The sequence below is a fragment of the Neodiprion fabricii genome, chromosome 1 (assembly GCF_021155785.1).
Source record: "Neodiprion fabricii isolate iyNeoFabr1 chromosome 1, iyNeoFabr1.1, whole genome shotgun sequence".
NCBI lineage: Eukaryota > Metazoa > Arthropoda > Insecta > Hymenoptera > Diprionidae > Neodiprion > Neodiprion fabricii.
In genome coordinates this window covers 24,077,412-24,090,387 of record NC_060239.1, presented here as the reverse complement: position 1 = coordinate 24,090,387, position 12,976 = coordinate 24,077,412, and the positions used below count along the sequence as shown (strand labels likewise).

The following is a 12,976-nucleotide window of genomic DNA, read 5'->3' as shown; positions in this document are numbered from 1 at the left end:
GTGAAAAGGTTACCGAATATATCATACGATGTATTTAAGTACGGTAAGGTACCTAGTGAATTTTTAGCACTGATTGTGAGCAGCAAGTGTAAATCGAATCAAGTGTGCTGGCGGTGAAAGCTTGGATGCTTTAAACGTAGAAAGTGCTCGAAACATGTCCAGACGATCGGGCAATTTGTTCGAATTAGTAAAAAGTTTCGTTGACTACGTGAACATGTCTAACGAAATGTTCGTCGAGCCGACTAGGGTTTACTTCGAGTGAGCTGATCACATTTTGAGAAACAGTTGCACGATCCGAAAAGTGGCGTTTTAATCAGTACCTACTTTAACTTATACAGACGGCTCTTAATTCCCGCTATATGGGATTAATTGAACAATTTAGAACGTTATGGGATATAGATCTATTCGATAAGTCGAGCCGGTCGAACCGGTGGGCCTGAGATCCATGCTTGACCAGACTCGTGAAGTCGAGTCAAAGCGGGCATACAAGTTACGTCGTTGGGTTGCCTCTGTCTGGGTTAACGAACCACGAATCAAGTGAACCCAGGGTTACACTTACAGAGGCGATGGAAGTCAAGACGATAAATTAAACACGTTGTACACAATACCTAATTTCCATTGCGTAATGGCGACTATCAAATTGGGGGCTTTAATTATCGATACTATCCGTTGGCGAAGGTGAGTCCAGGCAAGGTACACACCTACTTACTTATCTCGTTAGTCTTTCTTTTATGTGCGGCGCCCACTCGCGTTCAACGATTACCGGTAAACGGTCCGCCTGATCATCTGCTCGCACATGGCTCGAGGAACAACGTCGAAGCTCCTTCCATAATGCGACGAGCCCACAGCAAGTGGAAAACCTTACAGTACCTACGTATGACTCGATATGGCTCTCAGCGATCTCTTCGGGGCGGTCGGCTGGTCACCGTCAGGTCGGGACTCTGGCGCCAGTAAAGAACTATGTCGTGATTCATATGCGCTACCCACCGCGGCAGAAACGTAACGTCATTATATTATACTTTAACGCAATGCTCAATGGCTAGAAGCAGCGCCGCTGCCAGGCGAGAGACTTAATTAAATTCAGTCACGTTCTCAAGAAAGTTACGACGTGTGGTTTGTCGAGTCCCTCGAACCTGCCAATAATGGCCAACTCTACATGACGGATCTATGATATTGTATTACATACGGTACCTAAGCACGCGATGTGTCGTGAGTAAATGTGAAGTGAAATTTTGAAGCTTTGTCAACTGATGTTACCGACGCCTTGAAGTAGCGTCTTTGATGTCAAAGCCTCGAATTCACACTCCTCTCTCTAGTCTTGTGGCATCTTATTGTTGAACAAAAAGTTTCGTTTGTTTGAGAAGAATTATCGTCGAGCAAGTTGACGGTATTGCGATATGAGGTAACGATTGACATCGTTCGATAAATTTCTTAGAACTCTACGAGAAATTCAATCGGATCATTCAGTTCGAGAAAAGACCCGAACTCCATGAGTCGTGATTCGATATCTCTGAATCCCAAAACCTAGATGCTAAGCGCTGAACTTTTCCTCAACATGCTAAACAATGCATCTTGTAAATTACTACCAATTGATTGATAATTTCATAATTTCAGATATTGTGCCACGGTAATAGTATAAAATTCATTTCCCTGGCTAGCGTGTAACAGTTCTTTGAAATGTTACCTATGATTAGTCTCGCGCCGATACAACGATCATTATCAACGGCGCAGTAATTAGTCCTATATACGATTTGTGAAGTACAAAGTATTACATTTGTGAAAGCGTAAAGTGGCATGTGTCTCGTACGTTAAGTTTCGTTTCTAATATAATTATTAAAGAGTTATGTTCTATGCAGTTATTATTTCCAGAAAAACCTCGTGTTTGAATCTTTAGGGTATACATGGTCTGGGAGTTACAGCCGCAGTTTCTAATACCGATAGTAATGAATACTAAAAGTTTTCGAAAGGATTCGATAGTTTTCTTTATATATCGCGACATAAGGTCGTAACCACCAAAAATGCGATTTTAGTGACGAAAGGGTGTATAATTTTTTTGTTTTTTTTTTTCACTATTCGCTTTGAAAATGATCCGAACATATAATTCAATTCGAATGAAGCATTTCAAAATATAAAAGCAAACGGTCGTATATTAGGCAAATACAACCTTTTTCCATTATCGAGTACACGTGAAAAAAAACATATCAAAACAGAGGGTCGTAACCACCGTTGTTTTTTTCCAAACGCTTTAAAAACCATTGAAACCGAGAGATGAATTGAAATCTGCGAAAATTCATAAATCTTAAAAAAGAAAATTCTCGTAATTAAAACGACAAGGGTCGTAACTGCCAATTTTTTTTTTTTCAAGCGCTAAGGATTACTAAAATAATTATCCAAATCGTCAATTATCGGAATGACAAGAATAACAATAATAACTTTTGGCGGTTACGCCAAAATGCAATTACCGTACCAAATCATTTTTACAACTTTTATCAGGGCCAAAAAGTCATATTTATCAGCACATACGACAATTTGCTTTTAATTAATGAATTTATACGTATGGCCGAGAAAAGTGAAAACAATTATTTTGGCATATACGACCTTAAGGAATTAATCGATGTAGGTTTATATAGTTGAATCAGTAGCAGAAGGTCGTAATTCGCTGACCCAGCGTGTCATATATACATTTGGTGACTTCAGAAGCGAGGAAATTTCCTTGTCGAATCGTGATTGAACGGGGGTACGAATCTGACTAGATAAATTATTGAATCGTAGGTTGAATAAAAGTTTACGTCTGTATCTCAGTCATTGCTAACGTGGATCGCTGATAATATTTATTATGAATAATGATGAAATAAACAAAATCACGTCACATCAAGCACGGCCGACCGAAACTACCGACTTGTTGAATATTCGCTTCTACGAATTCGGAACTTTTTTCACTTTCAATAGGAAGATACAGACGTATAAAAGCACACGCGTGATCCGAGGTGACCTATTCCATCGATTATCTTTCCGTAAATATGGCACGATTCGACAACGAAATTTTCAGATGACAAAAGCCCGTTCTCACGATCCACAAAAAGTCTGTCTCGATTTGTAAGTGATTTTATCGGTCGGATCTGACGTAACTGGCCAATGAAATCAGCGGCCTCTGTTGAACGTTGAATGTCCAGAAGCGCTGTAAGTGCTTATGACGTCATAAAATGGATATTTACAAGCCAGGTCCGCGGCTCCTTAATTAAACTGTTACTCAATTTCAACGTTTCTGACCGTATTTGATGTTTTAAGCCTAGATACGATAAAAAAAAATGTACGCCCTTTTGCCTTTTTCAACAGCAAATGGTCGTAAGATGGCGCTGACGACCTTAATCCCTTAGACACGCAATATTATACAAATTGGTATAACCATTAAAACTGTCGAAATAAATACATCTACAAAAAAAGTTACGATCCTTCAATTTGCCATTCTCCTCGAACGAGAATGACTAGCAATTTTTCAGCAGTTTACATTTAAGTAGACTTTTTGTCCATACAAAATATCGAGACTTGAATGTTTTTGAAAAACGAGGCTAAAGCTGTCAGCCAGAATTAGCAGGTAAACATTCTAACGTTCATTCGAATAAGGTAGTGAGGTCGAAAAATCCACATTTTTCGATATACCTTGAGCACTCAATACCTACTTTTATAGAATTACGAGGATAAAACTGAAATGCATTCTTCTATTTTCAAAAAGCCGAACAGGTCGGGCTGCTAACCGTGGCTGCCAGTTCCAGCTTCACTTTTGAAAAATGATCGTCCGTTGCATCTGCACGTATCAGGTGGGCACGTATACGGCAGGTACACTTGGGTACAATGAATCTGAGACGGCTAATTTTTTACACTAGACAGTTCTGTTGGCAACACTGAGAGACCTACAGCGCCATAGTCGGCTGAATGCGAAACAAACTCAATCTCAATAAACATAACATAACCCGTGACCGTCGAATCTAACCTTAAAATGCCGCGGGGATAATGACTTGTTAGATCGACACTTATTCTAAGGTTAGATTCGACGCTCGTGGGTTATGTTATGTTTATTGAGATTGAGTTTGTTTCGCGCTCGGCCGACAATGGCGCTGTAGGTCTCTCAGTGTTGCCAACATAACTGTCAAGAGAAAAAAACTAACCGTCTCAGATTAATTGTACCCAAGCGTATCTACGAACGAGGAGTGACGGAACATCTGTCCGTGATCGGCGACAGTGCTCTACAATGAAGCCAAATTGCACCAGAGAGATAACTTTCTATAGTTTAGTGGGGGCTCATTAGGTGATCTTGTAACCACGCAGCGTGCACACACCTTGATGTCGACGATAAAGGCGACTTAATCGCGCCGGCCTGTCCCGTTCTAACAAGCGCAGTTCCCGCCACCGGCTGCATGCATGCAGTCTTGGTTATTCGAGAAAGGAATAAATCAAAGATTTCCTTCGAGAAACAATTACGTTCCCGCGGCGCTGCGTCCGGCGCAGGTGATATCCGCGAGCTATTTAGTTTAGGCTCCTATCGGGAATATTCCGCTCACAAACCGGCAACACGAGTTAACGGGGTCAGGTGCGTATAACTAATGCGCGCCATCCCATCCCATGAATTCATGTATATACAAACATTTACACCCGGAATATACATATGAGATGTATATACATATAACGGTGCAGACGGTTGCGTGGTCTAAGACCAGCTGGGGTTGCGGTGCATCCTGAGCGACTGTTCCGCTGCAGTTCTTTCCTTTTCTTAGATGCTAGAAAAATTCAAGTTTGCAACTTAGATTTTTGCCTCAGTTTTCGTCTGAATCGCTGCATGTACATGCGTACATTTTTCCTCAAATACGATTCACTTGAAATTTTTAATCCATGGGCTCTTGAGGTCGCCGATTACGAATCCGAACTCGAAATCCGAAAATTCATAATGGTGGATCCAATATGGCAAAAAAACAAAAACAGTATGAAAATTTTTCGTGTATATCATGTTTGTGTAAAAATTGGCAATCGGATTATAATGTTAGATTAGTAGAAAATGCTTTTTTTCATGGAAACGTACGAATTTTGACCATTTGTTTGCACATCCTATTTTTGCAATAAATAAATAAATAATCTTTTTTTCATCTTTACACTTAAAAATATTTCAAAGACCGTGTGGAACTCAAAAACTCGGCAATTGTTACAAAAAAATTAGTTGGATAAATAAAAAGCCTTAAATAAAAAAAGGTGGGACGCTGAGCGTGTCCTAGCGTGAATTAAAGGGTGAAACTCCGACGTTGCCTGAGGTACCATACTTTTAGTGCAGTCTACCGTATAAATAGCTACACTAATCATAAAATGTGACTATCCCTTTTTCCGCTCATAATCAGTCAATTTTTCTTTGAATAGCTGTCATAAATTCGACACATTTTTTTCTGACTTAAGTCGTTTCTCCGAAATTTTTGATTCTGTAACACTCTCGTAATATGGCATAATTTTTCGTAGTATTGTTCCAACATTCTCAGCAATTCTCTATCAAAATATTTATATATTCGTTCTATCGAGAATATCTGCATTTCTTTAACACTTTTATTTTACAAGTATTCCACTGCAAAATTCTCGCTTTTTGTGAATGCTAGTTAATTTCCGTACAACATGCATTTACTATTTCATTATCAGTAGCTGCATTTTTCGTTCATGTATCGCCAGAATTTTGCGGCCAAATTCAAATTACATGGAACGGAAATTGGTGTATTATCATTGATCAAAAAAATAAATTCCTTCTATTATAATTTAATCGCTATAATATTTAGGAATAAAACTAGCTGCCTTTGGGCCATCAGATCTCCGATGATCAGCCCAATTGAATGTTCTTTTTCACCAACAAAAAACTGACTAGTGGAAGAAATGATGAAATTGATTTCAACCGTTGGTATAATAACTACAAAATTACTGATCGCGACAAAATTTATGATTGTGATTAACGCCAACTGTCCTTAGCGAGATGTAAAAATTAACGATTTTACACCTGAATTATTTGTTTCCGATGTTCAAGCCAACCGGCCGAAAAGTTCGTCCAACACGCATGCCAATTCACACTATTAAGAATTATAAGAAAACCCAAAACTGATGATTAAATTTAGGACACCTTATGCCTTGACTTGGTTTTGTCACTTTCCATTGTTTTAAACATCCGATTTTAATTCCCACATCGCGTATTACGAACAAGAATCCAAAACTGATCATCCAATTCCGAACAGTCGAATCGCTTGTGCGTTATTAGTACTCTTCACAATTGTTCGACGATTTTTCACGGTGAAAAATTATACTTCCAATTTCTGACGAATCAATATTCCGTCAACATCCATCAAGATACAAAAAAAAAATTTCAAATAAATAGAAAAATTCGTTCCACGAACCGCTTAAACTTCATCCACATTGAACAAGTGTCTCTCTACTTCTCTCTTTCTTTCTGTCCGTGGGTATTCAGATGCTAAACACGAGAAGCGGAAGAAAGAGTAGAAAAGTGCGCATTCGTTCACTCGGCCGAGAAGCCTCGACGTCTAAATTCGGTTCGTAGGGTACCAGATGTCAGCAGAGTGATGCACCAAAGGTTATTAAATATGTATGTGTGCCTGCGTTTCTTGGTCTAGATGTTTATACACACCAGTGGTAAACTCCATACGGTGGCCATGTGGTTCGTTTATTGGGCTTTGTATTGTCACTTGGCTGTTCCTGAAGCTATAGCAATATGCAGCAGCCTTTGGGTTTTCACCGGGCAAAGCGTTCTTGTATGGCCTGCATGTTGCGCACTCAAAACTTTCGGGCATTACGTTTTTCCGAAATTTCGTTTCCTCAAGTAACACGTGTTGTCCGTCACGTCGGACGCTACGTTTTTTTCTCTATATTATATTCTTCTCTTTTCCCGAGACGCCAAGGAGTCCATCCGTAACATCTGTCACGTTTTACAAACATGCCTCCAATATGTCTCGGCTAACTAACTCGACGAGTGAATTTCGACCATGTGGAATATCCTTCAAGAATGTTCACGATGCTTGATGCAATTAACGAACGATATTCCGCAATTATCTCGACGATTAGAAGATTAGACGACTTCCCTTCTATAACGGTCAAATTATGAAAACGGACTCAAAATGCACAGGATTTATAGGAAACGGCCGATCGCTCATCTAACACAGCATAAAATAAGCTCAATGTTGCTTTTTGTTCAAATTATATTCTACCCTTAGTTCGTCGGTGATGCAATTACGTAGGTACGTCCGAATTTTCCAACCTCGTAAATAATGCATATAGTAGTCGGTAACTACAACGAGACAAAAGTTTACCCGTTTACTCGATACATGCAGTTTCACTAAAAGGTTATAAATGGAATAAACCTTGTTTTTAACGTTGGATAAATCGGTTCAGTGGTTTGTAACTTATATCGCGTTTTGGAAACATGTTTTTTATCATACAGGCAACAATATAAGAATAATTGGAGCCCGTAATAGCGAAAATGATATATTGCTCTCAGCGATACTCTGAGAAGTTGCTATAAGTACATGATACATGGCGTAATAATTGCACTCACCATCATCGGACGAAAGACATCGTTGCGACTGCAGGCAGCTGAATCGTTCACGCCTTCGGGTACAGATCACAAAACCATCGGTAACAACACGAATGCGTTACAAAACTTTCACGGTGTTAAGTTGAGAAAAAAATGTAAAAAACTATTTTAATTTTTACGTACATAGATGTACGATTATACGAAAAATACGCGACGATGTAACGGGGCTCGTTTAATTTTAATTTATGGAAAGCATCGGGATCCGTAATATACGTACGCTGAAAACGAAGGAAAATAAAAAGAAGAAACGCATATGCATATACGACGGTGCCGCAGGACACGCAGGCTTGCAAGGTGAAATCGCACGTTTGAGTGTGGTGAATAATTATTACTCGACTGCAGCCGTGAAGTACAGCTCATTAATTCGTCAATAAGCTTAGCCTAGGGGCGCCGTCTCAATTCGCAATAATTAACATCTCTATCTCGGGATCTACGTCGAAGGGGCGGGCGAGAAACGCGTCAGGTGCGACTCGGAAGAGGCCTGAATGAACTCGAAGGAGTCGGCCGAGGGAATTGGAGCGACGGAAAGTCCCGGTCGCAGCACGCGCCGGAACCGGAAGCTGGGTAAGCACGCGAGCAGCGTGCGCACCGCGTGTCTCGCGTTAAAACTATATCTGATATACCTAACAGCGTGCAGGAAATTAGGGTACAAGTATTATATTTTACTCGAAGGGTGACCCGCTCCCCTCGCACGACGGTATACAATGCGCGTATGCGTCTACCTAACTGTATAACTCTAATTACATGCACGGAAAATGGAAGACATCAGACGTCACAGGCGTCAAATCAATTCCACGAGTATTGAAATTCGTGCACTAAAGGCTTTGTCAACTTAATTTTGGTAGCATTTTATAGTTAAATTTGTTACAAACTTTTGTCGATTTCTGTTTTTCATTCTCACTCCGCAGCGTTAGTCTCGGATTCATTACGTTTTCGGATAAAATTATTCCGATGATTGTAATGATTTGTCGCATATCGCAGGCACTTCACAATATCTGGTTACCACTTAACTCACTAAAAATTTATAAATCATACTTGACGACTAATTCTATACACTCGCGAAAATTACACGATGTGTTATTCACAATGGTCTCGTTAAGACTGACGCGTCGTAGATATTTTGATTCTGGATTTAGCGAGCTGGACTTTGAACTTGGCAGCTTAACGTCTTGCCGTTCCGTTGTATTTACATATTTGGGTGTCGGTGTACCGACCTTCGTACACACGGATATAAGCCAACGAGTGAAACTGCGGACGCGATATCTCGACGTGAGTAGAATAATGCAATTGCTCGCAACCTGGTACAAATACTCATCTGCAGCCGGTTCATGAACTGGCTCGAAACGAGAGCAGCTAATTGTCAGAACACGGAACGCCATAAAAAAATTGATACCGATCTCTAGAACCAGAAAATTAGCGACAAGTTAACGTTAATGCATGCGAACGACGCGCATCGCGTGGATCTGATATTTGCACCACTGCAAACTTCGATCTGAAATCGAACAAATCGAAGTGGGTACTTAACGAGACACTTCAACGGTACTTTCTCCGGTAACACCATGGCGACGGGTACTTACTACGTACCTATACTTACTCGGTAACGATAAGCACGAGTAAAAAGGCAGGAAAATTAGGCCGTTCCGGGGCTGATGCAGTCTGACTTGATCAATGGCCTTCCGAAATAAACACCTGTACGTTTAATCATCGGTTATTTGTAGCTATTATTAGGTGTTAGCGACGCCATATCGCCCGTCTACCTCATTACGTTTCAACGTGCAGGGTACCTCATATTCTTATGCCTAGGTGTGTAGGCGCATGTCTAGATCGATTGATCATGCATGTACAGATGTACCTGCCTCATTCTATGATGCATCGCCAACACCTCGTATTGTATATTACAATGTTCCTATCACACACACCGAAAGAAATTTATTACAGTTGTCGTTACTGTACAGTCGTTAATTATTTTCATTCTTCATTGTTGTCATAGCCATACTTGATGACTTGAAAATTGGCTGACAAACTTACATAAATATTTCTGATGCAACGTTACAACTCATCTCGGATAAACGCAGACGGTGTAGATGAAAACTGGAGTAAAACTGAGCAGATGATTCTCGAGATGAGGTTCTTTGTTCCCGACTTCTCGCATCACTAGAGCGTCAAACGCTCGGCAACTTCATCTGGTGATTTTTAACTATGTAACTCGGGTTTAAAAATTACACATTTCTCACTTAATTTTTGAATGCGATTGACATGAGAAGATTCGCAAAGAATCAACGATTATATGGATGAAAGATACCAGTTTTAAGTTTATTACAAGCTTTGACATTCGACAAACGGTATATGCTATTATTCTTTGAATCAGTTTTATTCGAAACGACGATTGTCAGAACATTTCATACGATAACTTCAAAACCATTTTGCTGATTTACAAATTAAAGACGTATTGAAATTCGATAAAATCACGAAAAACGTTTTGAAAAGAAAAAGCACCGCGAGAATATTGGAATCTTTGGTTTAAATAACAACTACGAGTACGTCAAACCTTGGTTTACCGGATTATTTATTTTCCATTTTAAAAATTTTTTATCACAGTTTACGGACAAAAACTTTATGACGTGAAAAGTGCAGACTTATCGAGAACTCTATTACCTGCTAAAGATGTAATACCTTGAACGATTATGAACCGTTTCTCAGATTTCAAAGCTTAAAAATAAAGATAAAATTGCGTCTTTCAGCAGTACATCATTTGTGATAATTTGCGAATCTTTCCGTATAAATAGCAGCCAGATTCAAAGTTGACTTAAAAATCGAACGTGATATGATAACCACCCTCCTTGAAAATGACCTGTTATCAATTCACAATTGAACTCGTTTAAAAAATTGTACGTTTTCGATGATCAGCGTGAAAATCAACTTGAACAACATGTCAATTTCAAACCAATAATTTACATGCTGCTCAAAGATTATTTCCAGCAGGTGTATAGTATATCTCCGATGCATGAACAGGCGCGTGTGTTACGATATGCATATAAAACGCAGGCAGTGAAGAATATCATTGTGCGTTACCGACACGGTTCCAGAGTCGGCAGGTACAGGTGTTACTTTTCATTTCCGATGCCCAGGTATCGCTTACTCGGCTGACTCGAGCCGCTTTCAAGGTGCACCGAGTGCGCGTTCCAGCGGCACAAACTCGGTTGATTCGAGGAGACCGGAAATCGCTACAGAAGTTCGAGGATCCAAGGTAATGTAGGCACAGCCTGGAAAAAAGGGGGTAAAAAAAGGAGAGGGAAACTCCGCTGCAGTTCTTCCCGAAAATAAACACCTCCGACGTGAAAAAACGTTCCGCCTGTGCAGGCGTAACGTTTGACGGAATCCTCGGTGCGTGCAGCATGCTAAGGGGAACAGACTCCTCGTTATCACTTATCGTTAATCTTTATTAGGCAATTTTAGTGGGGCACGAAGACAAGCTACGTCGCCGTTTAAAACTAATAAATTTTAGTAACCGTGGTGCGTGGTGCGGCAATATATAAGATACCCGAAGTCGGTTGGAGGACGCGGGAAACTTTAGTAAGACAAAAAGGCAAAAAGGGCGAAGGCGAATGAAAATGAAGAATATCGTAAACATCTGTCCATCGAAACTTCTAACGATATTTTCCTATCGCGTAAATATGCCCGCGCGTATGCCTTATTAACACAGACTGAATCGCCGTGTCTATTTGACGTAAATATGACTAATTGAGTTACAAATGACCAAGTTTGTTTGAACACCGCTTATTACAGACACGCGGACGGAGAACCCTTCGTACGTCAATCTATTACGTCTCGAGGATTTCTCACTTGAGACCCACTAACGGGCCTTGATCGTTTTGTTTTGAAGGGCGGTAGCCAGATTCCAAGGCCGATAAAAACAAGGTGAAGACACTCGAGCCTCGAAGGGGTTAACTTGATCTATGCTGCCCTAATCCCGAAGCTGATGACGAGCACAAGTGTTTCAGAACGTACCAGATAAATATAAATTGCTCTTATCACCCTTTGCGATTGCGCTCGTAAATTCATACACGTCACGCGCACGGTTGAAGAATTTTCTTTTTTACCAATCTATTATTGGTCATAGTAAACGCGTACCGGATGTGGGTCAGATGCCACCGATGATGTGGGCGACCCGTATTCGGTACGCGCGCAAGCACAAGTGAAGGGGGGGGAGGACGTGCGGTGCAAAGTAGCCACGTTATTATACCCGGTTGGAACCGAAGAAGTCAGGTTCGGTGAAATGGTGTGTGGGCCGCAGGTGAGGACCTCCACCTGGCGCGCGGCTTCGCCAACTGTCTAATTAATAACAATCATATCGCAAGCCCAGTGAATATAACCGTCGAGGATGGACTCTCTTACTTCGCAGAGAGAAAGAGAAGAGCACGAGACGCGAAACGGAACGTGACTTTTACTCGAAAGTATCATCCGACGACGGTCCGCGTACGTCTTTGCATTTTACGTCCGGGTACCGATATAAGTGTACCATTAATACGTAATAACGTTGCAGATGCCTTGGATTAGATTGCTATCTGTGATATTACGGCACGTGAAGACCCGGTATCCCGGCCGAAATACAGGTCCTCGAATGTCGTTGTCGAGGCAAATTGCCCCACTCCCTTTTGCATAATTTTCACCTTTGTTAATCGGCTCCTTTTTCGCCATCTCAATACGCCTTTATCACCTCCAGCTATAAATCTTCTACCGTGAACGCCTGAATAAAATGTGGATAGAACAAATGGTCTGTGCCGTCGGTTTGATCGATTCTGCATGTCGATTGAAATGCAAGTTTTTTTTTTCTTTTTTTGTACCCACATGTTTCAGTACTTTTGCAAAAACAACACGCAAGCAAAATTATTAGTCGTTTGTTTCTTCATTATGCAATATAGTCAGCCATCCGCCGTGCAAAATTTGAATCCCGACATTAGACCGAGAGCAAGCTTATATGTATGGTTAAATGGAATAAGTAAGAATATTTCCGTGATGTCTGCAATACCGAATGAAATGTCGAAGCGGAAAAATTAGAACGATTTCTACGAATCACTTCGCGATGTGTGGCACTGATTTCTGTGTGATTTTGTGCAATTGAACACAGTGAAATATCGTCTTTGAAGAGAAATCTTTCAGTAAATGATCAAAATTCATTTGATTCTAAAAGAACCGGCTACATACGATAGTCATATATGCATGCCTGTTACACCCTGACAACTTTCAGCGTCGTATTTGTATTCAGACAAACGATCAAAAGATCGATAAAAATCCATGGAAATATTCGCCATTTCACCATTAAGCATATAATGTTTAATCGAAAAATTATAT

General features: G+C 40.4%; 1 protein-coding gene across 4 annotated transcripts in view; it reads right to left on the bottom strand.

The window, feature by feature from the left end:
- LOC124177034 (carbohydrate-responsive element-binding protein) overlaps window positions 1–12,976 on the bottom strand; it is a 98,700-nt gene that overhangs the window by 78,296 nt on the left and 7,428 nt on the right. Inside the window, exon 1 of one of the 4 annotated variants that reach the window (XM_046559096.1) lies at window positions 7,586–8,320. The exons of the other annotated variants lie outside the window; for them this stretch is intronic. The gene's annotated coding sequence lies outside the window, so the exon portion shown is untranslated. Of the gene's footprint in view, window positions 1–7,585; window positions 8,321–12,976 lie in introns of those variants that run through there. 4 annotated transcript variants of the gene reach the window in all.